This window comes from Myiozetetes cayanensis, unplaced genomic scaffold, assembly GCF_022539395.1.
Source record: "Myiozetetes cayanensis isolate MyiCay16 unplaced genomic scaffold, myiCay2020 scf19, whole genome shotgun sequence".
Classification (NCBI taxonomy): Eukaryota; Metazoa; Chordata; class Aves; order Passeriformes; family Tyrannidae; genus Myiozetetes; species Myiozetetes cayanensis.
Genome location: NW_026087400.1, coordinates 4,069,168 through 4,092,337, shown reverse-complemented (window position 1 = coordinate 4,092,337; position 23,170 = coordinate 4,069,168).

Genomic DNA, 23,170 nt, shown 5'->3' with positions numbered 1-23,170 from the left:
AAGGAGGGATGGAGCAGGAGCAGCGCAGGGACAGGATGGAACCAGAGGCACAAGAGCAAGGGGAGGCATGTGGAGGGCAAAGTAAAAACACTGTTCTGTATTAGCTCAGCTCCTGCAAAAGCATTTAGAAAACTCCATCTGCACATGCAGCATGTCTCAGGGGAGGACAAGAGTTTCAGCTTCTCCAGGTCACAGCCACCGGGACAGATTGGAGGCGAGCTGGGCTGAGCAAGGTTTTGCACTCACAGCTGGATAACTGTGCAGCCGAGGGCTGAACACAAACTGCACTCTGCACTCTCCTACAGACTCTGACCCTTCCTACAGCAGAGGAAAGGAAACCTACAGCAGCTCTGCTGGACAGTGAATGTGTTAAGCTTCAAAGCTGCTCCTCAAATTGTCCCTCTGCAGGCTGGATGCTTCCCTGATGTGCCTCAAAGAGCAAACCCCACCCTCACTCAGTGGTTGTAACTTCAGGGCAGTGTTTGAGGTTGGCTCTCCCCCAGCCTCTGTCCCTGCCACCTTGCAGGAGAAGAGAGCTGAGACCTTTGGGAACAGTGTGCTGACTTGAAGACCAGCTCCCCTGGACTTCAGTGATCCAGTCAAGATGCTGAGGCCATCCTCACACCAGTTCTATTGCAGTGGGAGCGACTTTTTCCCCTGTAAGGGTTAAGCATCTTCCAAAAACCCTGTGGAGTTCCAAGAGTGGAAATTACTTGGAGCGTGGCTGAGTGACCCCTCCACTGCAGTTAAATTTCAGAGAGCATCTTCCCAGCCCCTGGAGAGGAGGGACCTGCAGCGAACAGGTAATGAAAAGAGACTCCCCAGAACACTTGGATACTTGGAAAACATTCAGCTCAAATTGAGAGCTGCTGTCGCTCACGCACGGCCATCCAGCAGGACACGGAGCTCGCAGGTGTCACACAGCAGCTCCTAAGTGCCTCTCCCTGCTTTTCCCCCTGCAATCTGCTGAGCAGATTTCTTTGCCAGCTGAGATCTCAATCACTGTGCAAACCCTGACCTCGAGTGAGGAAGCCACTGTCCTCCTCCCACCTGCGACTGTGTCCCTCCAGGACGACTGAATGTTTGCTTCAGGGGCTCTGAAGCAAAGGAAGAAAGAGATGCTCTGGGGTTTGGCTACTGATTTGCCCTTTTTGGGGGGTTTTATTTGGTTTCACTCCTCCCCAGAGCCCTGCTGTCTCCCTCTACCTCACTGTTGAAGCAGATGACCAGTTACCCTGATCCTAAAGATGGGGATCCTGACGGTACTCATATCGTAGCTTCTCCTTCCACGGATGCAGCACTCATTTATGAGCACTCTGCTCATTGCATCACTTCACTCTTCCCATCACAATCCAATTATAACGTGGTAAAGCAGTAAACACCTTTTCTGTTCCCTCCTTTCCTAGCTCCACATTTTTTTCCCACTAAAAAAGCCACAATTTTGGCCTGATACAGTAAATTGAAAATTAATTTGAAGGCACAGTGCTTGGTGCTGGGGCAGCAGGGCTTTGGGCCACGGTTCCTCATGCTCCAAACGTTTTCAGTCTTTTAATCCATAAAGTGGATTAATGACCTTGGCATCCTCCAGGGTGGGAGGCAGGTCCCCAGGGCGTGCTGCCATCAGAGGCTCAGGGTGCCAGGGGTGGGGAGAGCACATCAGCTCTGCTCAGCAGCTGGCCAGACCTGCAGGAGTAAAACAAGCTGGCAGCTGGGCAGGAGATAGAACATCAAATACCTGTTAGAGATGGCACAGTGAATCTCAGGGTGGAGTGTGTGCTTTTCCCAGGCCAGGAGAAGCTGCCACTGAGCACAGTGGAGGTGGCAGGGTGCCAGGGTGCTCATGTCTCCTTCTCCTGGAACCTCTGGAGCTGGGAGCTCTCAATCCATGCAGAAAATGAGCATCCAGGAGCCTGTGTGTCCCTCTGATGGGCTGACAGCACCCTGTGCCCAGGACACTAGTAAGACTTTCCTGAAGCTTTCCTATCCCACTCACCCCAGGCACTGCAAACTGTGATCATGCCCCCACTGCAGGCAGACCCCAGCAGACAGCAAGAGCTCTGACATGAACAAAACCATCCAGCCTCACCCCAGCAGAGCTGGAAACACAAGCAAGCCCCTCCAGTTCCCTCCAGGAATGGCTTCAGGGCATTCCCATGCTTTTCCATGCTGCATCAGGAGTGGGGCTGCAGGACACACGGTGGTCTTGTACAAGCCAGCCTGGCTCATTCACTTCTGCAGGCATTCACTATTCCTTGTTTCTCCCTCAAAATGAAAGGCATTGCCTCAGTAGCACTGGAAAGGCTCTGGAAAACCAATAAACTTGTCAGAAGGAGACAGGCTCTGAGTCAGAGACCTCGCAGGAGGGAGGCAGGGGAATGGGGTGATGCCAGCAGTAACAGCGATCCTGCAAGCCAAGGTCCGTGATGGCAGAAGGCTGAAAACCTCCAGACACAAATCAATGGAGATTCTCCCTGCAGGAAATCACCATTTCCCAAAACCCATGCTCACATTGGGCAATCATGCAGGGGCATTTTACCCTACAGAAAAGCACGAAAAAGTCACCCTTGTCTGGGGGGAGCCCATCACTGCAGCCCCTGGGCACAGGCAGCCCCAGGGCCAGCGGTTATTGCTGCCAGCAGCTCTCCCTGGGCACTGCTGGAAACCACCACCCCATGCCAAAACACGGGCAGAGAAGGGGAATTCAGAGGTTGTTTTTGTGACTTTTGTTCTGTTATTTTTTACGGTGGCTGTTCTCCAAGAATGAAGCCATCAGCCGAGGGACACCACCGCGAGGTCAGGAGTTACACTGATGTTTCAGTTTTCCCAGCAAGGCTGGGATTCACCACACAAGTGGGAAGGATTAGACACCTCTTTCCCAGAGGAGTCCATGGGGAGCAGAGATGTTCCCCATTTCACAGCCAGGACAAATACACCCAGTGAAGCTGTGTCTGTGCAGAAATCAGTGCACAGCCCAAGTGCTTCAGCAGGGCGTTTTGGATGCTTTATGAATAAAGGAAGCCAGAAAATCATCCTAGACCACAAACCACCTGGCCACGCACTAGAAAATGCTTCTTTTCAGCCAGAGAATGGAAGACATTTCCCTTGTTAAATTGCTGTCTGGTCAGTATTCAAAGCCCTGTGACCCCTGCGAGCAGAACAGAAGTCTGAGAGCGAAGCCTTTGTCCTGTGGCTCCTTTGGATGCCGGGCTCAGCGGGACAGCCTTCCTCGGCACTCACAGGGTTTTGGCAAGAGCTCAGTTTTCACACCCACTCAAGCAAAAGTGTATTTTCTAGCAAAGGAAAGTATGTCAGGGCATTGATTTCTTGGGCAACTGCACTGCAGAATAGATGGAGCTAGACTATGTGATGCATTAGGCTGTTGGCTGCAAACCAAACACCTTGTAAAAATGCTTTAAAAACAAATTTTTTTGTTTTATTTTTTTCTGGTACATTTGGAAAACAGCCTGCCTTCTCTTAGGCCTTCCCTTCTGTTCTTGGCCACCCCATGCCAAATAGAAGGGAGGTGTCACCTGGGCTCCCTCAGCATCAGTTCATGGGGGGGGGGGGGGCATATGATTCCATTGAAAATTAGGCAAATAGGAGAGAAAAACCAAAACTATGTGACCCTTTGGGAAGTGCTATTCACAGCCACTGGGAAGGGAGAAATGATCCCCAGAGGTACAGCCTGGCTTGCCTGACATCAACACCACTGCTGGGAGAACATCAGCAACCCACTGGTGCTGAGCCAGGGGGAGCCTGAGCCGCATCCAGAATGGGTGGATGTACCAGGATGTGTCCTCCTCCTCACCACTCACCATCACCACCTGCGTGGGCTCAAGCCATGGTCGTCTGTGGGCTGATGAGCAGAAGCCCTTGTCCCCCTGTGCCCAGGAGCTCAGCTCAGGATTCTGGCAGCCGAAAGCGCTGCAGAAGGCGGCAGACGGCTGCTGACACCTTTGTCCGGAAGGATTTCCGAGCTGGCTCTCAGCAGCAGCTCTGTGAATATCCAAAGAGGATAACGTCAGCCCTGGCTCTGGGAAGCAGGAGGATCAATGGAGAGGCATGGCATTTAATCACCTGCCTTAATAGCTTTGCATCTGACAGAGGCACACCATGAAAAGCACATCCCTGAACACCGGCAGCCGCTATGAGCCGCCGAGCACAGAGCCAGCTCCCCCCCTTAAGGAGGGCAGAGTCCTGCCAACAGGCTAAGGAGAGCAGCCCACCTTTCCATAGGGGTAACAAGGGCTGAATAACACCCCACCTTTCATTTTACACAGTATTTAACTGGCAGGTGTCTGCAGTGTAGGGCTTTGCCGTGACTCGGAGGGAGAACGAGACTTGGCTGCGTTCCGAGCAGGAGCAGCAGGCACAACAAATGCTTGAAGCCTCCCCAAAATTTTTCTCTCTTGTGTTCCCTGTAGCTCATGATGTTCTGGGACTTCAGATGCCTTGATGATGAGTGTGGTGAGTTTTTCCTTCTGGCCTCCAAGCTCTCTCAGCAGGTTTGGCCAGATGGAAACACGAGAGCAAGCATTGGCACTGCTTCTGCATCCATCCCACTTTGGTTTGCAAATGCTGAATAACACAAAGCTGTTGGCTGGAAAGATTTGGCCATCGTGGGCTCCATCTGCAGACAGAGGCACCTGCCATGTACCCATCCACCCAAAGAAGGCAGGAAAGTCCCCCCTGCCGCCTCCACCCTCAGATCTCATGCTCGATAAAACCAATCAACTGCAGCCACCAGATTTACTTCAGTCAAGGGAAGGTTTGGATTGGATATTAGGGAAAATTTCTTCATAGAAAGGGTTGTCCATCATCAGAACAGGCTGCTCAGGACAGTGGTGGGGTCACCATACCTCCAGGGAATTAAAAGGCATATAGATGTGGCAGTTGGAGGACATGGCTTAGTGGTGGTTCTGGCTGTCCTGGGGGAATGGTTGGACTCGAAGATCTTACAGGGTTTTTCCAACCTGAACCTGTGATTCTGTGGTCTAGCAGGTCCTCAAGGATTAGCTCAGCTCTGAACTGTATCCCTGCACCACTTAGCCACCCTCTGACTTCACAGTTAGATGATGGTCCACACACCCTGCCCATGCCATCACTGCCCATTTCCAGCTCCTGATATTCCCCAGGTCCTCTCCCAAAATACCAGTGCATCCCAGCACCACTGGTTTGCATACAGAGGGGAAACCACTTCCCTGAAAGGGCTAAAGGAAGGTTTTCCAGCACCAGCAGATAGCACTGCTATATATGTTTTAAAACAGCCATAATTTCTTTAGGGAACAGTTCCAGGCATGCCTGGATAAATAATTCACAAAGAATAACAGATGAACCCATATGGATAAAAGGAGAAAAGGCCATTGGGATCAGGCCAGCAGTTTTTTCCTGTAATGCTATTGCCACTTGCAACATTCCTGTTCCCTCTGTGAGAGAATATAGTAATTATTTATATTGGTTTAATGGAAAGGCGTTTCATCACATGAAATAACACACAAGCAAGTCCTGAAACAGAGAATAATGTGGTACCTCTGGATAAGCAGGGCAGGGGGAAACCCACCCACCATGGCAATAAAAAAGAAATCACCATCACAGAACCAACCCAGCTACTTTTTGCTCCATTTCCATGTTAGCACTAAGAGCATTAAAATTCTGTTGCCATTTTTAGAGAAGAAAATGTATTCCAGTAATGTTTGTTGGAAATATCATTAGGATAACAGTCACCCCCACAATGTTTTATTGCAAGCAGTTACTTGCATGCTGCCATTCGCAGCAATTACTCCCCAAATTACTTCTAAACATCCAAATTGCGAAGGGAAGGAGTTAGGCTAGCAGTGAGATTGATTGCTGCAGTTTCTCTTGCAAGACTAATAAGAATATATCTATCTCTTCTGCAGTATTTTGCTTAAAGTGGTTATGGATGAAGGAGGGTGGGGGAAAGGCTTCTCTGAGGCAACAGAGATGCCTGCAAAGACATGACCCATCACCTGTCCAGTGAATCCAAGCAAATCAAAGCAAATCAGAAGGATGACCCACTAATCAGCTCTTAAAAACCCATTTTCCTGGTGTACTTGGAAGCTGGGAAAAACTCCTAAAAAACAGAATCTAAGAAGACAGTTAGAGAGTACATCTCACAGCAGTGTTAGAAAACAAACACCTGGGATTAAGGCTTCTTTAATCAACATTTAATGCAGGTTTAATAACACATATTAAAAGCAGGCAGGCAAATGGCTTTTGGGAAGCGACAGGAAAATAAAGTAGATAAATGCACTAATTGCAGCTTATCTGACAGCTCTGTGTTCTCCACCACAGCTGAGACTCCAGATCTAATATTTATATATTAGGCAGGATTGATTCCCTGGGATCCAGCAAGATTCAGGATAGGGTGACAGCAGCTGATGGACGGGCACAGGGTCTCACCAAATCCGGGCAGATTGCTTTGTCCAGGTATTGCAAATTGAAAAAGAAGGTATTTTGCAGCTGACACCATCTGTTTACAACAGGGAAGATTTTTACAACACATTTGTGCAGGGCTGCTTGACACTCCGAAGCAGCAACAGGTTTTATATATATTTGTGTGTTTAGTAGGGGACAGGTGGGCTCCATCCTTTCGGGAAGCTTCCACCCAAACAACCTGGATATAGACAAGAGGACCCTGAAAATCTCTATCTCGACCACATGCCATGAAGAAAACAGAAATCAAGACAGAGAAGCTTCATGGGGCTGGTGGATGCAGCCCCATGGAGGTCAGGGGGTTCAGCTTTGCCTTGCCTAGAGTGAGGGCAAGTGGCAAAGCCCACCCACCTCATCCCAGGAGCGACCATTGCCCCAGGGTCTGGGGGGCACACACCCTGAGGTTTTAACCATTCAGCATCACAACTTTGCTCATCCAGAGCTCCCCTTATCGAGGATCTGGAGATCACCATCTCTGGAGTTCTTTTTTTCTGATGGCTCCATCAGTTCCAACACTACTGAGCCAGGAGAGGGCTGACCAAAGCCTGTCTCCCTGCATGTAGCAGCCAACGTGCATTTTGGCTTTCCTGCCCAGTTTCCCACTGAGCAGATTGTCTGAAGAGGCTTGCTAAAAATCCTTGCTTCCATTTAGTGTTTATGCAAAGAAACAGCCAAATCTGGGGTGGCCTCAACTGGTTTTGCAACTTGAAGGGAAGGTCTTGAGTGGGGGGGGGGCTTTTCCTGAGGCAAATCCCAGGCAGATAGCATCTCCCTCGACCGCAGAAACCAGCTCCCTGTTGTTATGTGCAACCACAGCATCTGCAGCCCCTTTCTCACAGTAATCAATCACAGCAGACGTGGTGGCAGGGCCCTGGCGGGGACCAGGGTGTCAGAGTTCCTGAGCTCACGCATTTCCGCACAGGGCAGGATTTAACGAGGGGAAAAGCACCAGCTGAAATAACCAGCAGCAGCCAAAGCGCTGACCCAGCAAATTCAAAGAGAAGCTTTTTTGGTTTGGTTTTTTTTTTTTACTTTTTGTCTTTGGGGCGGGGGGGGGGGAAGTGTGCAAAAATAATTGTTCCCAAAGTTCATCACTGACAAGTTCTTCCTGGGTGCTTCCACGGACACTGATAGAAAGGAGATGGAAATGCAGGAGTGAAATGGCTTTGCTCCTCTGGGTTTTGGGCTGTGCTTGACAGTGGATTTCTTCCCCTTGAGAGCCATCGAGGAGGACACTCATGGGTTAATTCTCCCACTCTGCTCCTCACAGAGCTGCAGTTGTTACAAACAGGCTCTCCCTGGTGGCTGCCAATAAACCTGAGCTACCTAAAACCAGGAGAAACCCAGGAATAAGCCAGCCTCTCCTCTCTGAGTGATTTCCCCTGCAACTTGTGCCAACATTTCAGAAAGAAATCCTCCCAGCCAGCTCCGGAGCCAGCTTTGGAGAGAGCAGCATCCTTCTGCACTCCTGCTTTCCTTCCTCTGCCTGGAGCACAGTTCCACCCACTCCCCTGGGAACGGCAGCCAGATGCCCGCAGTGGGCTGAGCACAGTGGGTATGCTGGGCACTGCCAAAAGCACTGAGCACATCAGCTCCAGCTTTTTGATATCTCCACTCTCTGAATTAACCCAGAGGCTTGCTGTGCTCCCAGCTGACACTCTTCTCCTCCTAAAGCCACAGGGAGACTCTTGCTGGGAGGCTGCAGAGCCTGGTGGGGCAGAGGGATGTGTCCCATGGCAGAGCTGACTGAGGTCATGTGGCAGCCTGTGCACTGGTGGGACTGACTGGATGCCAGGCATACCCCTCAGAGCCGGCACAGCCTGGTTGTAGCCTCCTCACTAAACTGGAGCACGGAGCATTTCAGCTCTGCCAACCCCACCGTGCTGCCTCCATCAAACCAAGCAGAGGAGACCAGGCTCTGCCAGGCCAAGATTCAGCTCTTCCCCAGCAGAACTGCCTCTCATTTTCAGGAGCATTAATTTCCCAGTATGTGCAAAGCAACGTGAACTGTGCTTACAGTCCTGTGTCCACCCATGCCTGCAATGCCACAGAGACAGGGATGCTCCTGATGGACCTGCCCAGCTGGACCCCAGGAGGCTCTGCTGCCCTCCCAAGGGTGGACAGTGCCCCTTCAGAGTGGGCATTTTTGCTGGTTTTCCAGCCAATAAAACCCCTCCTTAGTGATCCTGCTCCCACACTGGGGCAAGTGAGGGATGGGGATGTGTCAATGGTGGGTCATTAGCAGGCTGTGTGTTCCAGGACCGATGGGCTGCATGTGTGCCACACATGGATCAAGGCTTCCCAGGAATGTCCCAGGTCTCCCTAAAATCCCTGCATATAACTGAGATGTGTTAGGACCCCCAAGTTCATACCTTGTGCCACAGTTTGCCCTGGGCAGAGAGTTCTCTTGGTAATCCTGAAGCAGCCTGCTCTGGTGCAAAGGGGACTTCAAACCTTTGTTGCATCCTGGCTTCTCTAGCTGGTTTACCCAGCCCACACTCGTGGTTTGCATCAAAGCAAAGCTCAGGCCTTGCATGGCTTTGCAGGGGATCTGCCTTTCCCAGATCCCAGCACCCAGCCCTGCTCCGCATCCCTGCCTGGCCCTCAAAACCAGTTTCCTCCGCTCAGCCGCCTGGGCTCTCCAGCCGGGTTCCTGGTGAGAAGAGGAGAAACCCGTTCTCCCAGGCTGTGATTTTCAACCCAGAATGATTTTCATTATATCTGTCCCCAAGGCACAGAGGGGGACAGGCCACACAGGCGCTGAGCAGCCCGGAGCTTGTCGGAGTCAGAAGAAAACGAGGCAGAGCTTTGCTCACAAACTTAATTTGAACCAACCGGCGGCTGGTGGAGCAGCCAGGAGAGCCTGTCCCACAGCGAGAGCCAGCATTTTCCAGGGATACCGCAGAGCTGGGATGCTAGCAGGGAGGGGAGAGCAAAGGGCTTAGTCAAAATGTTTGGGCACAATCATTTCAAGAGCGCTCACGAAGTCGGGCTCTGGCACACGCGCCAGGGACGTGCCCTCACCCACGTGTGCAGCTCAGCGCCAGGCAGGAACACAAGGAGGGCTGGAGGGCACCAGGAGAGCCCCAGGGGTGCTTTGTGGAAAGCTTGACCCTTCCTGTGGGCAATGCTGGTGGCAGCAGAACGTGGCATCCGACACGGGATGTTGCATTTGTTCAATGTGCATCCTCTCTGCAGTCTCCACTGCTCTCATTTTATGCCTAATTATTGGAGTTTTATTATTTTGTGTAATACAATAGCTGCAATGAAGATGCAGTTACTCTGGGTGGAGCAAAAATTGTGTTCAGGACTAGTGAGACACAGAGTAGATGGACATGGAGCATCGAGGGCTGTGGAGAAACCAGGTGAAGTAGGAGGTGGCAGGGCTGGGACAGGCTGGGCTCCCAGCTCTGTCAGCCGGGGTAGGGTTGGAACAGCACCCAAAGTATCCTCCCAGCCGGGTTAGGCAGCCAGGAAAGGAGCTCCAAAGCCCCCCACACATGGGGCTGGGAGATGAGAGCAGGTCCCCTGGCCAGAGCATCAGAGTAGGTTTGATACCATCTGTAGCACAGGAGAGAGATGGAGGGTTTGGGTCTGGCAGGGCAGAGCCAAGATGCTGGACACGAAAGGGGAGGGGAGTGATGCCTGGGGATGTATCTGGCTGCTATCAGGACCCACATGGTAAAATGCATCTTTCCAGCATCTCTTCTCTTTCTTCAGCTCTGTTTTCCTTGTCTCTCCACTTTGGGCAGGGATCCATCCTCACCCCAGGCAGGTAAAAAACATAGGACAATGCTCGCTGCACATGGTGGAGACTTCATTACAGGGCAAGGGAAAGCAGAGCCTCCCACCAGCAAGCTCCTGCTTGCAACACCACCAGGACACAGTCCAAATTACCTGGTTCATTCCAGCCTCTCCCCACAGGCAGTTCCAGCATGCCAAGGAAATCCCAGGGGCTGCTGCAACTGGCTCGAAACCGCTTGCCCTGTCAGCTGTTTTGAATTTTCCTTGTGTTTGCAAAGGAAAAAAAAAAAATAGATTAAATGGCCTTTTAATCCTTATTCAGCATCGCTCTGAAGGCTTTTCCAGCTAAACTAAAATGTATCACCGGTGCCTTGCTGTTCGCATTAATAACCCGAGGGGAGCTAAAGCTGGCTCAGATTGTGTGACAAATGCCCCAGAGAGCTCAGCAAGGGCAGCCAGGCACTGTGCATGGCTGGGAGCTCCCACGGCCCTCCCCTGGTTTATCTCCAGCTCACTGATTCTGCAGCCAGCTGCTGAGCCTGTGTTGTCCGCCCGGCACCACTCCTGGCCTGGGGATGCTGCCCACACTGCCCCTGGAGCTGGAGAGGGCTTTTGACAAGAGCACAGAGTGAGAGGATGAGGGGGCTGTGGTGTCAAACTGGCACAGGGCACGGTTAGGTTAGCCTGAGCTGGGTACACAGCAAAGGGCAGAGGGTCTCAAAAGGTGCCTGGCAGCACCTGGTATCAACTGGAGGCTGCAGCTGGTGGATCAACCCCATCTGCATCATAAAGAGGGGGCATGAAATCCCACAGCGGTACAGTCCATCAATCCAACAGTGTTTCCCTTCACACCCACCATCTCGTTGCTGCCAGAAACAGGGCAGAGCATCCAGTGGGAATTTACTTCCAAGGAAGGTTTGGTTTGATGTATTTGTACAAAGCCCAGCATGATTAGAGCTCAGTTTGCATCTCTCCTGACCCAGCACCATGGAAGGACCTGTGTCATTGGCCCCTGCACCCAGAGACATGAACATCCTCCTAAACTGCAGCAGGTTAGCGGTACTCACCAAGCTCAGCTTATTCAGCATCTTTGTGCCAGTTGGCCTCTCCCCTTTTCCTCTCAGGATTTGTCAGGTTTAATTAAAATTCCTATACGCAGTTAGTTCTCTCACTCAGGCTATTATCTGCAGTGTGCTCTACTGCCTGCCTTGTCGAGCTCATCTTATTAGGAATCCACTTCTTGGTAAATGGAGCCGTATTTAGGAGGCAATATGTGGCCTGTTTTTGAGTCTGAATAGTTCTATTCACCCAAACCCTTGACAAGACAGCTGCCCCAAGGACCTGCTCTCAGTGTGCCTGCCACACATCTATTTCCAGCGGAGCAATGCAGGAAATTACAGTCAGGAAGGAGGAGGAGGTGGAGGTGAGGCCGCCCTGCCTCTGCACTTCTTGCTGTCTGGGTTGCAGGTCACACTGCCCAGCACACTGCAAAGACCCACCTGTGCCCACCTTGAGCACGGCAGGAGCGTGGGTCTGTGTTTTAACCATCCTGAAGCCAGAAAACACCTTCAGAGCTTCTCTCTTCCTCCCTCCCTGGGAAACCAGATCTCACATGGAGGTGACATTTGACTCTGCCTTCTCTGCTTCTCTAGGGCTGGTCCCAAGTCCCTAGGACACCAGCCCTCTCCTGCTGTGGGCAGGGGTCAGTGCAAGCAGGAGCCTCAGGCAAAGCACTTTGGCCATGAAGCAGTTTTTGGGCCCTAAGTGAAGATCGAGGATTCACATATGCTGCAGATACAGAGCAGTGAAGCAACACAGCAGCCTTCTTCCTCTTCCTCCTCCACCTCACAATCCCCATTGTCTTTTGGAGGACACGTGGCCCTGTAGGCTCCTTTGGTCCCCATCCCACACGCTGAGACACCCCCAGCCCCCCAGCAGCCCCCTGCCCTGCCCCTCCACACACTCTCTGCTCACAGCAGTAGCTGCTTACTCCTCTTGGCCACTCGTTGCTGGTTCCCATCCCGTACATTCCCTTCCATTTAGAGATATTGTCAGTCGAGAATCAGAGCTCAGATGTTTATTATTTCTAATGTAATTCCAAGCCAAAATACGAGGCAGAGTGCTTAGTCTTTCCCTCCGCTCTCATCGCTGAGGAGCGGCAGCTGAGTCAGCACCGCGCGCTCCCCATCGCGGCGCGTTCCCCACGGACAGATGGCAAGCTCGGAACTCTTCGAGCAGCTCCCAGATATTTTTACTGCCTGTTTCTTTTTCGCCTGTGTTTGTTTTTCGGGCTGAAATAAGCAGAGTGGTGGGAAAAAGAAATCTCCTGCTGGGCGTTGCATCAGAGATCAGATTCCCATAAGGATTAATTTCAGTGGAAACAGCAAGGCAGGGTGAACTTCGTTTTTCGGCAGGGTGAACTCAGCACAGCAGAGCTGGCTTTCCATGCTGAGCACCTGTGGACCTTCCTTCGGTCTGGCCTCCCTGATAGCCCCTTCCTGATGTCTCTTATCCCCTCCTGGGCCTGGTTTCTTTTTCAAGTGCTGTGATCCCACACTGTCTCTGGCATTGGCTGGAAGGTGAGTGGATGGATGAACCCTGCTCTTGTCCTCACTGCTGGGCAGCATTTGCCATCCTTACTGCACATGGAGGGCTGTATCCCAGCCCTTGTTGACGCCTGGTGAGGCTCCTCATTTTGTACAATCTTCCTTGTTTCCTCAAGTGCCCAACAACTAGGAGCTTTTCATATCCAGCCCTGTACTCCCATATGAACCAGCTCTGGCCACCACAAAGCACCCTACAAGCAGCAGGAACCAGTAGGAGCCGTTCTGAAGAAAGCTGGTTTCTTTCTTCCCTTGTGATGCTTCATGTAAAGCAGGAGAGAGCCACTGATTGCCATCTGCAGGACACTTTTCTGGAAGATAATGGGATGCTTAACAAGGAACCTGACTTTTTTTATCATCATTACATGTGTTACATGGCAGAAGAGCCAGGTCCTCTTGCACTCACTCTAATGCCCTGAGCAGCAGAACTGGTTCTTGTGACTGATGAATATTGCTTATTTAGTGCTTCCCATCTGTGAATGAGGTGCTAATGCCTCATAATATCCTGCAGCAAATTGTGCATTAGGAAGTTAGAGAACATTAGAGAAACTTTCCCACTGTTTTTCTCAGGAAAGGGAAGAGCACTGAGAGGCCAGGGCCCACATGAGAGCCCATTAGCTTATTTCTCCTTTACCTCAGAGAGTCAAGATGGGCTCTGGGGCTTTTTTAGTAGAGAAGAGGTAAATGTGTCAGGATACAATCAGAAGACCCTGTTGGTTTGGTTAATCACTAAAGATGCTTCAAGCACAGATCATCAGAGAGCCAAGAAAGCTCCATCCTGTTTTGGGCTTGTTGGAGTCAGTCTATCTCTGCTCACCCAGGGCATCCCAGGGGTGTGGGTGACTCCAGGCAGGCAGAACAGACCCCAGGATCACACTGGTGCCTGCCCATGCTGTGGTACCCTCCCCTGCCCGGAGGTGAGCAGACCCACAGCATCCCTCCAGGCTGGCACTGCAGGAATGTTATGGGGATTTGGGAACATGAAGGGGATTTCCCATCCAGCACTTTTACTGGCTTCTGGGGTAGTGTCACATGGACCAAAGTTCTCTGAAATAGGGATTGCATCACCGACTCAGGTCTCCCAGCAACTGTGCTGTGTTCTGCAAAGCAAACTGCCCAGGGCCCAGCAGTTATTTTTAACCCCAGGCAGGCCACGGCCACGGGACAAATTCACAGGAAGAACAAACACCTGATGATGGTTTTGCTGTGCCATTGCTGAAACCCACTGAAGACAGAGCAAATGTGAAGAAACCCCAGCTGGCAGGATCTGGGGAACAAAGAAAGAGCACAGCTAGGCAGCAGTGAGGTTCTGTTGCTGTTTCCATCTTTAAATCTCAGAGAAATCAATAAGCTCTTCCTGAACAGAACCTTTCCCCATAAGAAAAGGGACCACAGCAAGACATGTAGATGGGCCTCTTCTGCAGCCACATTAAAACTATCCTTCATCTGGGTGGCTCACCTGGGAAGGGCAGCTCTTGTGAGAGCTGCAGTGAGGCACAGGGCACAGCCCAGGGGCTCAGAGAGCTGCCGTGGGTGGCAGTGCACAGGGATGCACATCAGCACCAGCACGAGGATTCCAGGAATGAGCTGCTTTGGAAATAAGCTCCTCACATGTCAACATAAAACTCCTGTTGACACACACACCTGCCTCGCTCCTGCCAGAAGAGAACAGGGAGCTGCTTTCATCCTTCTGTGGGAGCAGAGATGAGGCGGGAGCCCAGCATCAATAAATTAACAGAAAAGAACAGCCTTTGCTTTCCAACAGAGGCACTGCGGATCTCAGCAGGCAAATCACTGCTTTCTGCTCCTGCCTAAATGAATATTCAGCTGGCAGGAGAACTGCAAGGTTGGGCTGTACCGACACCTTTCTGGGACGCCACGGCAGCTCTGCCCTGATTCTGAGATGCCCCTTTTACTGCAAGCTGGTCCAGAGCTGTTCTGCAGCACATGCCATGTTTGTGGAAACAAAATTCCTCATTTCCCACAAAGGGGACAAGACCTGGGGTCCAGCTAGCTCCTGGTATTCCTTCATTTCATCCATGCCCATCAGTGCAGCTGACAGCTCAGACCTGGGGCAGAATTCACCCTCGCAGCCTTGCTCTGTTCACAGGTGAAGGGTTTACCCCCTGCTCACTGCCCTGAAGAAGTCCATCATTCCCAGTCCTCATTTAGTGGCTTATTTAGGCTTAGTTATCCTCTGGAGTAGCTGCACCCCTGCAGCTGCAGGAAAAAGCCAGGTCCCCTGTGCCCAGGACCAAGGCTGTTTATTTGCACTTGAAATCCCATCCATTTGCTGGTCTGCCCCACCCTGGGCACCGTGGTGTGCTGGCAGGGATGCAGCTGCTGGCAGGGATGCAGCTGCTGGCAGCAGCCTGTGACAGCTCTGTGTCCCCCAGCCTGCTGACCCAGTACCAGTGGGCACAGCTGGGCATCCTTCGAGCCCCATCTCAGAAAAAACCCTGGGGAAATACTTTTCCCTCTCCCTCCACTGGCCTCCTCCCTAGTCACTAGTGAGATTTTTCCCATCAGTGCCAGTTAACAGGCTGAAGCGCAGCAGCTTGATTGTCTAGCAATGGTGAGGAGTAAAGAAAGCTGCCTCTGACCCGAAAATTTACAATTAAGAAATAAAATGAGCAACTAAGAGGAGGATACAGCACTGGCAGCCAGCAAAGTCAGTGAGCATGGGTGGGGAGCCAGGGGAGGCAGTGGGTGGCTGCAGGCATGAGGGCAGCCCAGAGGGGTGAGGCAGGAGAGGCAGGAGATGTGGGAAGCAATGCCTGAAGCAGCATTCCAGTGGATGCAAGCTGCCCCACAGTGAGTTTGTTCAGGTCAAAAAGGGATATTGCAGCAAGTGGAGGAGGATGTGATGAAAGAGAAGGTGAGAGTTTTAGCTTTAGGAAAGGCTTATGCAAGTCTTTGAGCTGTCCAGGAAATGAAGACATGGGAGGAGATAGGAGATGAAGACAGGTCTCAGATTCTGGCAGCACCCTGGCATTGCTGAGCTCAGGAATCACCGAGCTAAGAAGGAGAGGTTAAATGCTCTGATTTGGGTGTGCTGTGCTCGAGCGGGTGGTGAGACATTCACAAGATGTCAGAGAGCTCCTCTGAGATATGAATTTGGACAGGGAGAGGAGAGCCCAGAGTAGGGATGCATGCCTCTGAGTCATCACCATAGAGATGGTATTTGAGTGTAGCTGAAATGAGATTACCCAGAGACACAGTGCAGAGAAGGGACACAGCTCTGTGAACTCCTGGGGCATAGGAGGTTCCAACAGCAGCCCAGCTGTTGGCCACCAGGAGGGACAACAGGTGGCCAAAACTGGGACACACTCCAGGCAAGGCTCAGAGCCAACCACATCCTGGCCTCACCTCCAGAGCATGACTTGGGCCCTCCTCAGCTGTCCCTCTCTTCTCTGTTGGCTCTGTGTTCTCCACACAGGAAATCCAGGTCCTAAAACCATGGGACACCAAACTCCAGCACTTCAAAGGGGACAGAGCTGAGCTTCAGTTCTCTGCAAAACAGAGGGAACTGCACACTCACACCCCTAAGAGGAAGCACAAGGACAAATCCCAAGACAGTGAAGAGATGTCTGGGATCAGATTGAGAGGGCAAAAGGGATTTCAGAGCAGTGCCAAAACAAGCTGCTGTGAAGTGACACAGGAGCTCAATCACCACTTTGCTGGGAACAGAACCACTACATGGAGTAGAGGTGATAGAGGCTGAGACCTCTCAGCCCCCCCCTCCAGCACATCCCTGCTCTCCAGGACTCGGAAGAGCCGTGTGTTCGTGGTGCTCAGGGCACAAGGCACCCAAGCCTTTTACCCCCTCCAGCTTCATGCTCCAAGCTGTGGTTAGTCCTGGAGACTGTGACCAGGAGGTGGCAGGCTCAACTCATCCGTGGATGGTGGCTCTTCTTCAGAAGGGTCTGGCGTGGGGACAAAATCGCTCGTAATTTGTCTCTAACCCATCAAAAGGAAGCCAGAGCATTGAAGCGCTGGAGGAAGAGGGGAAAAAGGGACTGTTAGAGCTTCTCTGAAAAGCAGACACAGCTTGGGAGAGACATTTCTGCAACCAAGGCTGGTGCCTGTCAGGGACAAAATTCGTGCTCAACACCGGGAACAGCATGGGGAGAACGACCAGGCTGGTACTGTTGGGGACTGTTTCTCTCTGCTCCCGTTTCAGATAACTAACGTGAATCAATGAAGAGGAGGAACATGTCTGCATTTCCAACTGTCCCTCCCCACCCCCGGCATCCTGGTCCCTGGGAGAGCATTTGAAAAATTGCAATCGCTATAATTAGAAGTAACACTCACTTTCCAAGAGGAAACTGTGCAAAAGGTTGACTTCCTCTTCAGTGCCCTTTCAACTTACAGATCTGCAGCTCCAGTGGTGAGGGGACTTGCTGAGCAGCAGTCTGGATCTCTAAGAAGAATTAAGAGTTCCCTCCCACTTCCATGGGGATTACTCACTCCAGGTGCAAGATATTGGGTCCTAAGAGGCAGAGGGGACTGTAGTATTTTGTACTCTCCCTCTGCAAAGAGCAGAGGCCAGAGGCATTATCTCACCACCATTATTCATTGCCCCCATGGCTAATTAACACTGCTGCATACAGCACTGACTTGGGAATGCCAAAGATATTGGGAATGCCAAAGGCATTGGGAACTTCGTTGCTGGAGCTTTCAGCAGAGCTACAAGTCACAAGCAAGCTCCTTGTGATTCCATACAAGGAAATATTCACAACATACAACAAAAATAGCCTCCATCACTACACGTTATAATCACATCAGGGAGTCTCCAATCTCTGCAGTAATAAACGATGCCCTCCCTCCTCACCCAGAGCACTCTGCAAACACCCATTAACCCTCCCAACACCTAAGGATGGGCTGTGGAGATTATGGCACAGACCTCAGCCGGCAGAAAAGCGTGGCAGGGAGTCAGCAGCAACGCCTGGACTGTAACCACCATTTTATCTTCTCCGATAACACAAGACAAGTTTACAGTGTGCCTTGTCCTTTCCAACCTTTCTGAGAACTTAGAGCCAAAAGAAGCTGCTGCATTTTCTCCCCCTTCAGAGCTGTTTTTGTGCTGAGCCCAGGAACTTGTGATGGATAAAAGCACCTGCAGAAAGGGCATCAGCCATAACTCAAAATTATTCAGAGGTAAAGAAGCTCTCTATTCCACTTGACAGAGTGCTCTGGTGGTTCAAACTCACACTATTCAAAATGTTTGCCTGGTTTCTAATTTGAACTCATCTGCATTTTTCATCCAGATGTTGGTCCTTACTAAGCCACATCGAGCTGCCTACTGCTGCACAGGATTACTCAAGCACCACAATCAAATCCTTTTGATAAGCTAAAGGCAAAGGGCATTTTCATCTCTCATTGCAGAAAGGCACTGGACCAGTTTCTGGAAATGTTCCTTTGTCTATGGCAGCTTGAGATGATGGAGCCTTGGGAATTTCTGCAGTGAACTTTCTTGCTCAGGTCCTCCAGTCCCTCATTAAATTCACCAAATAAACTCAGGTTCTCTTTCCAACCACCAATGACACAAGGGGCATTTCATCAGTCACCCTGAGATGGTTTTCTTAAGGCAGAATTAGGCTCAGTTATTTTATCTGCAAAAATATCGTAAAAATAATTTTCCCAAACTTTTTCCACTCCTTTAAATGCAGCCTCAGAAATGAGATGTGCCATCCCTGAGACATTCATCGCCTTTGCCCTCCCCTGTACTGCCAGAATTAGATGTGTGTGTGTCAGCCCAAGCTGCTGATTCCTCCTGCCTCCCCAAAAAACATCTGCAAGGCTGTGAGCTGGTTCTTTGGAAGCTGTGGCTCCCATACAAGGCAACTGATCCCCAGCCAACGAAGGACATCTGGAAAGGCCTGACCAAGTAAGAGATTTACTTGGCTGAGCATCATTTCATTCTCCACTGGGGAGTGTAGGAGGGCAAAATACAATTGGGTCACCTAAAAAAGTGAAATCTCATCCTGTGTCACTTGTTTCCAAAGACTGATTTAGTTTCTGTGAATGTCATGCTCGTTCCCAAACAAGTAGAGAAGCAACTTTATGTGGTGGTAAGTTAAATGTCTTCCTTCCTCCTGTTGCCTTCAGAGGGAAGAGTGCCTTGGATAGATAAGCTCCTTCACCAAATCTGCAGGTACCCTTCCCATGTAGCAAGCCTGAATCTCCAGATCTAGGCAGGTTCAGGCTGCTCTGCGGAAAGGCTGAGCATCAGCATCTGCCCAGAGAAGCTGTGCCTGCCTCATCCCTGGAAGCATTTAAGGCCAGGTTGGGCCGGGCTTGGAGTCACCTGGGCTAGTGGAAGGTGCCCCTGCCCATGGCAGGGGGTTGGAATGAGATGAGCTTTAAGGTCCTTTCCAACCCAAACCTGTGATTCTGTGACTCTGTGATCAGCATCAGCCCATTCCTGTTGCTGGGCTGCAGCTGGCAGGGAGCCTGCAGGACCCTGGGGAAGCTCAGGTCACTCCACACACAGCTGTGCAGACCCGGCCTCGTTGTGTTTGGAAAGAGAAAGGTGATGGCACATGTCAGGCAGATTAGAAGGTGACAGATAGATGGACAGGCAGGCAGGCTGCCTTTTAATAGTCTCCATATTTTTCCCATGACATCTGTCTGCAGGAGTTTAAATTATGATCCTTACTTACAGCTTTGAAAGAATTTAAAATGCTTAAATCCCTGTTAAAAACTAAGCTAACAAAGCTTGGCTGGATGCTACACTTTTAATCCACAATGAAAGCAGTGTGCTGGATTGGAAGGGCTGCAGAACTCTCATGGAAATACCCTGCAAACACTCAGCCCTTCCTAATGATCAACCTGCTATAGAAATGGTTTGGTGTCAGATTCAAATCCAGGCTATATCACAGCTATTCTGCAGTGAGCGCACCATAATTTCCTCTCCCTTCTGACTGAGTGATCAGAGTATAAATGTGCAGCTTGTCCTGTTTTGGGACACCTCACAAGCAATAGCTGTGATGTGGAGGGCCCAGATGGCAGGTGGGACATGGGAGAAATCATTTACCTGCCTCTGACCCCAGTGAGTGCAGGGAGAGAGCAGCAAGTCCCAGAGCTAAATGCTTTCAGTAGGTCCACCTGCTGCTGCCCCCCAAGAAAACCAGCCATACGTCCTATGAGCTCTGCTCCCCCATAATCAGACATGAGGAGCACATGGCAAGTAAGGCAGGTTCCCAAGGTCATCACTTGTCCAAACCTTTGGAGAAGTCCTTTTGTAGCATAAACCACAGATGATGAAGTCCCAGGGAAGACCTCCAGTTCCCCATTCGTCTTTATTTATCATCCCCTTTTAAGACAGGCTGGTTAACTTCCACCTTCCCATGCTGAGCACAGCCTGCTTGTCTGCAGAACTGCTCGCAGGCAAGCCCCAAACTTCCCAGCTTCTAGCCAAAAACTGAAGCATGGCCAGAGCACGAGCGAGCAGGACAGCACAGCAGCCGTGACATCGTCACCCTGCCCAGCGCCTGCACTCGTGCCCTGCGCTCGCTGCACCGTGGGAGAGGAAGCTCCATTCTGGTTCATCCAAAATCACTGTGCTCTGGTGTGGAATTACAGAGGTGGCTCTATCAAGGAGAGTGAGAAAAGAGACAGGGGTCCCCTCATGGGGACATCCTCGCCATGGGGACTTGCCCACCAGAGGAACACGATCGCTGCCAGCTGCAGTGCCTGTTCCCCATCCAACCTGCAGCTGGATATCATTGCCTGGGGAAAAGCTTCTGACTTCCCTGACTATTCTGTTTATTCTGCTAAAGACCATAATCATTCTGGTAATTGTTTGGGTTTGTTTGGAGTGGGGTTTTTTTTAGCAAGCTCCTATTTTTGTGAGTTCCTGTGCTGCGCTCCCTCTGCTGGCAGGCTCGCTTCGGCTGGGGGAGAGGCTCTGGGGAAGCTCTCATGGAATCATGGAATCATAGAATAACAGAATGGTTTGGGTTGAAAGGGACCTTAAAGCTCATCTCATTCCAATCCCCCCACCTTCCCCTAGACCAGGTTGCTCCAAGCCCCATCCAACCTGACCTTGAGCACTTCCAGGGGTGGGGAAGGAGAAAAACAAATCCCTGCTTCATCTGCCTGTGAAAAGTCACACCACAAACCTTTCCCAGGCCCCAGCTCACCAAATGTGAGTGAAAAGACCTGAGAGTGACATTTTTGTGCCAGATTTACTCCTCGTGGCCTGAGTCTTATCAACAAAGACAAACGTGTGGTTTGCTAAAATTCAGCTGATCTTTGCTTTAGGTGGAGAAACTCTTCCACTTGGAAGTCAGGTCAGCAAAGCAATAGGCTTGTGCTGCTGATGCTTTAGAGATGTGGTGTTCAAAGACCCTCAGCAGGAGTAATTACACCCATCCCAAATTGTGGGCAAAAAATGTGAAAGCGGATCTTGAAAATCTTGATTATAGAAAATCTCCCAGAGGGCAGGAAGTATTGCCGAAGAAGAAACAAGGGGATGCTTCAGCAAGGCGCCTTCCCAAGCTTCCCTCATGCTTCAGAGTGTTCCTCATACACAGAACTGCTATCAAGAGCCTTGGAGCTGCCTCCCCTTTCTGTAAAGCCACTGAATGGGATCAAACCCAGGGTCCTGCAGCATTCACAGTGCTACTTTCGTCATCAGAGGAGCAGAGAAATCTTTTGATCAATGTTAACCTGAGAGTTTTTCATCAATCCTATTCAGCAGGCAAGTCAAGAAATGGCAAGGGCACTCAAAATCAGCCAAATAAAAGGCAAGACACCCCCCCCATACAGATACTTTCTTGCTAAAACTATTAATAAACATTGCACATTGCGTCAATCTCTGAAGGTCAAAGCAATCTTTTTCCCTGGTGGAAGCTCCTAATGGGGATTTTTGAGCTGCATTTTATACCTAAATGTGCTTCTTTAATGAGTGCAATTTTACATCTGTTCAGGTAAAGCGCCTTGCTGCACATTTGCTTTCTTCCATGGTTTTATTATACCTATTTGGATGATGATGCCCAGCCAAAAGAAATGAAAGATGCTGGGAAATAAAAATGGAGTTCCTGAAAGTATTTGTCTTCATAATATATTTTAAAAAAACACCAAAACAAAACAAGTATATGAAGCAGCATGCCTCGGTATCTGTTTACCGTACACCTTTTCCTCACATAAAAAAAGCATTTAAACAACATAAAAAAAATGTAATGATTCTGCTAGACAAGCCATTTGCTTCCAACTGTAACATGGAAAGGGAAAACAAGATGCCTGTGAACTGTTCAGCTGACACCAAGGCCCTGAGAGCAAATTGGACTGCCCTGAAGCAATGAAGGGGAGTGGGGGAGTGAGGAGGGGAGTGGAGGGATAACCCTGATGGAAAACACCCCCCTGGGCTGGGGCAGCACGGGCCCTGCTCCATCCCATGCCACAGTGGGCTGGCCAGGAAGATGCTGCTGCTGTTATTGTGTCTAGACCTCAAAGGAACCCCCAAATCTGGGTGTGGGGAGGGCAGGATGTGGGGAGCCCCACGGCACACGCTGTGGTGAGGATTGGTGCTGCCCAGCCTGGGTACACTGCAAATGGGGTAACAACTCCTGGCCCTAAAAACGAGCTGGGTTTTGTCACATTTTACATAAAATGTGTGACCCATCCCTGTTGTTCAAGTGTTCAAGGCCAGGCTGGATGCGGCTTGGAGCAACCTGGTCTGCTAGAAGGTGTCCCTACCCATGGCAGGGGGTTGGAATGAGATGAGCTTTAAGGTCCCTTCTAACCCAAACCAGTCTGGGATTCTATGATTCTGTGATTGTATGTATCATCTAGATAACTGTGGGGAACCAGACCCTGCAGTTACACAGTTTCAGATCAATGCAGGCAGCAGGGAGAGGTTCCTGTGGTGCCTTTTCCCAGGGGACTGAATTGTGGACTATCAGGGTTCAAAAGGTAATTCCCCAATGACTTGGAACCAGGCTGTGTTCCTCAATCTGCGATTGCTTCCAGGCCTTCCTTGGAAAAAAAAAAAAAAAAGATAATTTAAAACATTTATATCTATATAAATATATTTAAGGTCTATTTCTTCAGGGTCTATGAGAAGCGTGGTGTTTGAACCCAAACATCTGCTCTTGGAATTGTTCTCAGGCAGAGTTAGCACTGTCTGAGTCAACAGCTGGGCCTGTGAGGATCCCTGTGGTTGGCTCCATCAGCTTTTTAGTTACAGAGGTTTTCCAGAGAGCTTTCCTGGGTTTTGATTTTTTTTTTTTTTTGACTCTTATCATGTTTTATTTAGGAGATGTACTTACTATAAAGGATTTGTGAACTAGAAAGGTCTTTTTGCTGCTAAGAGCAGCATCGCAAAAATTGGATTTCTGCAGTTCTCATACCTTATTCCCTTT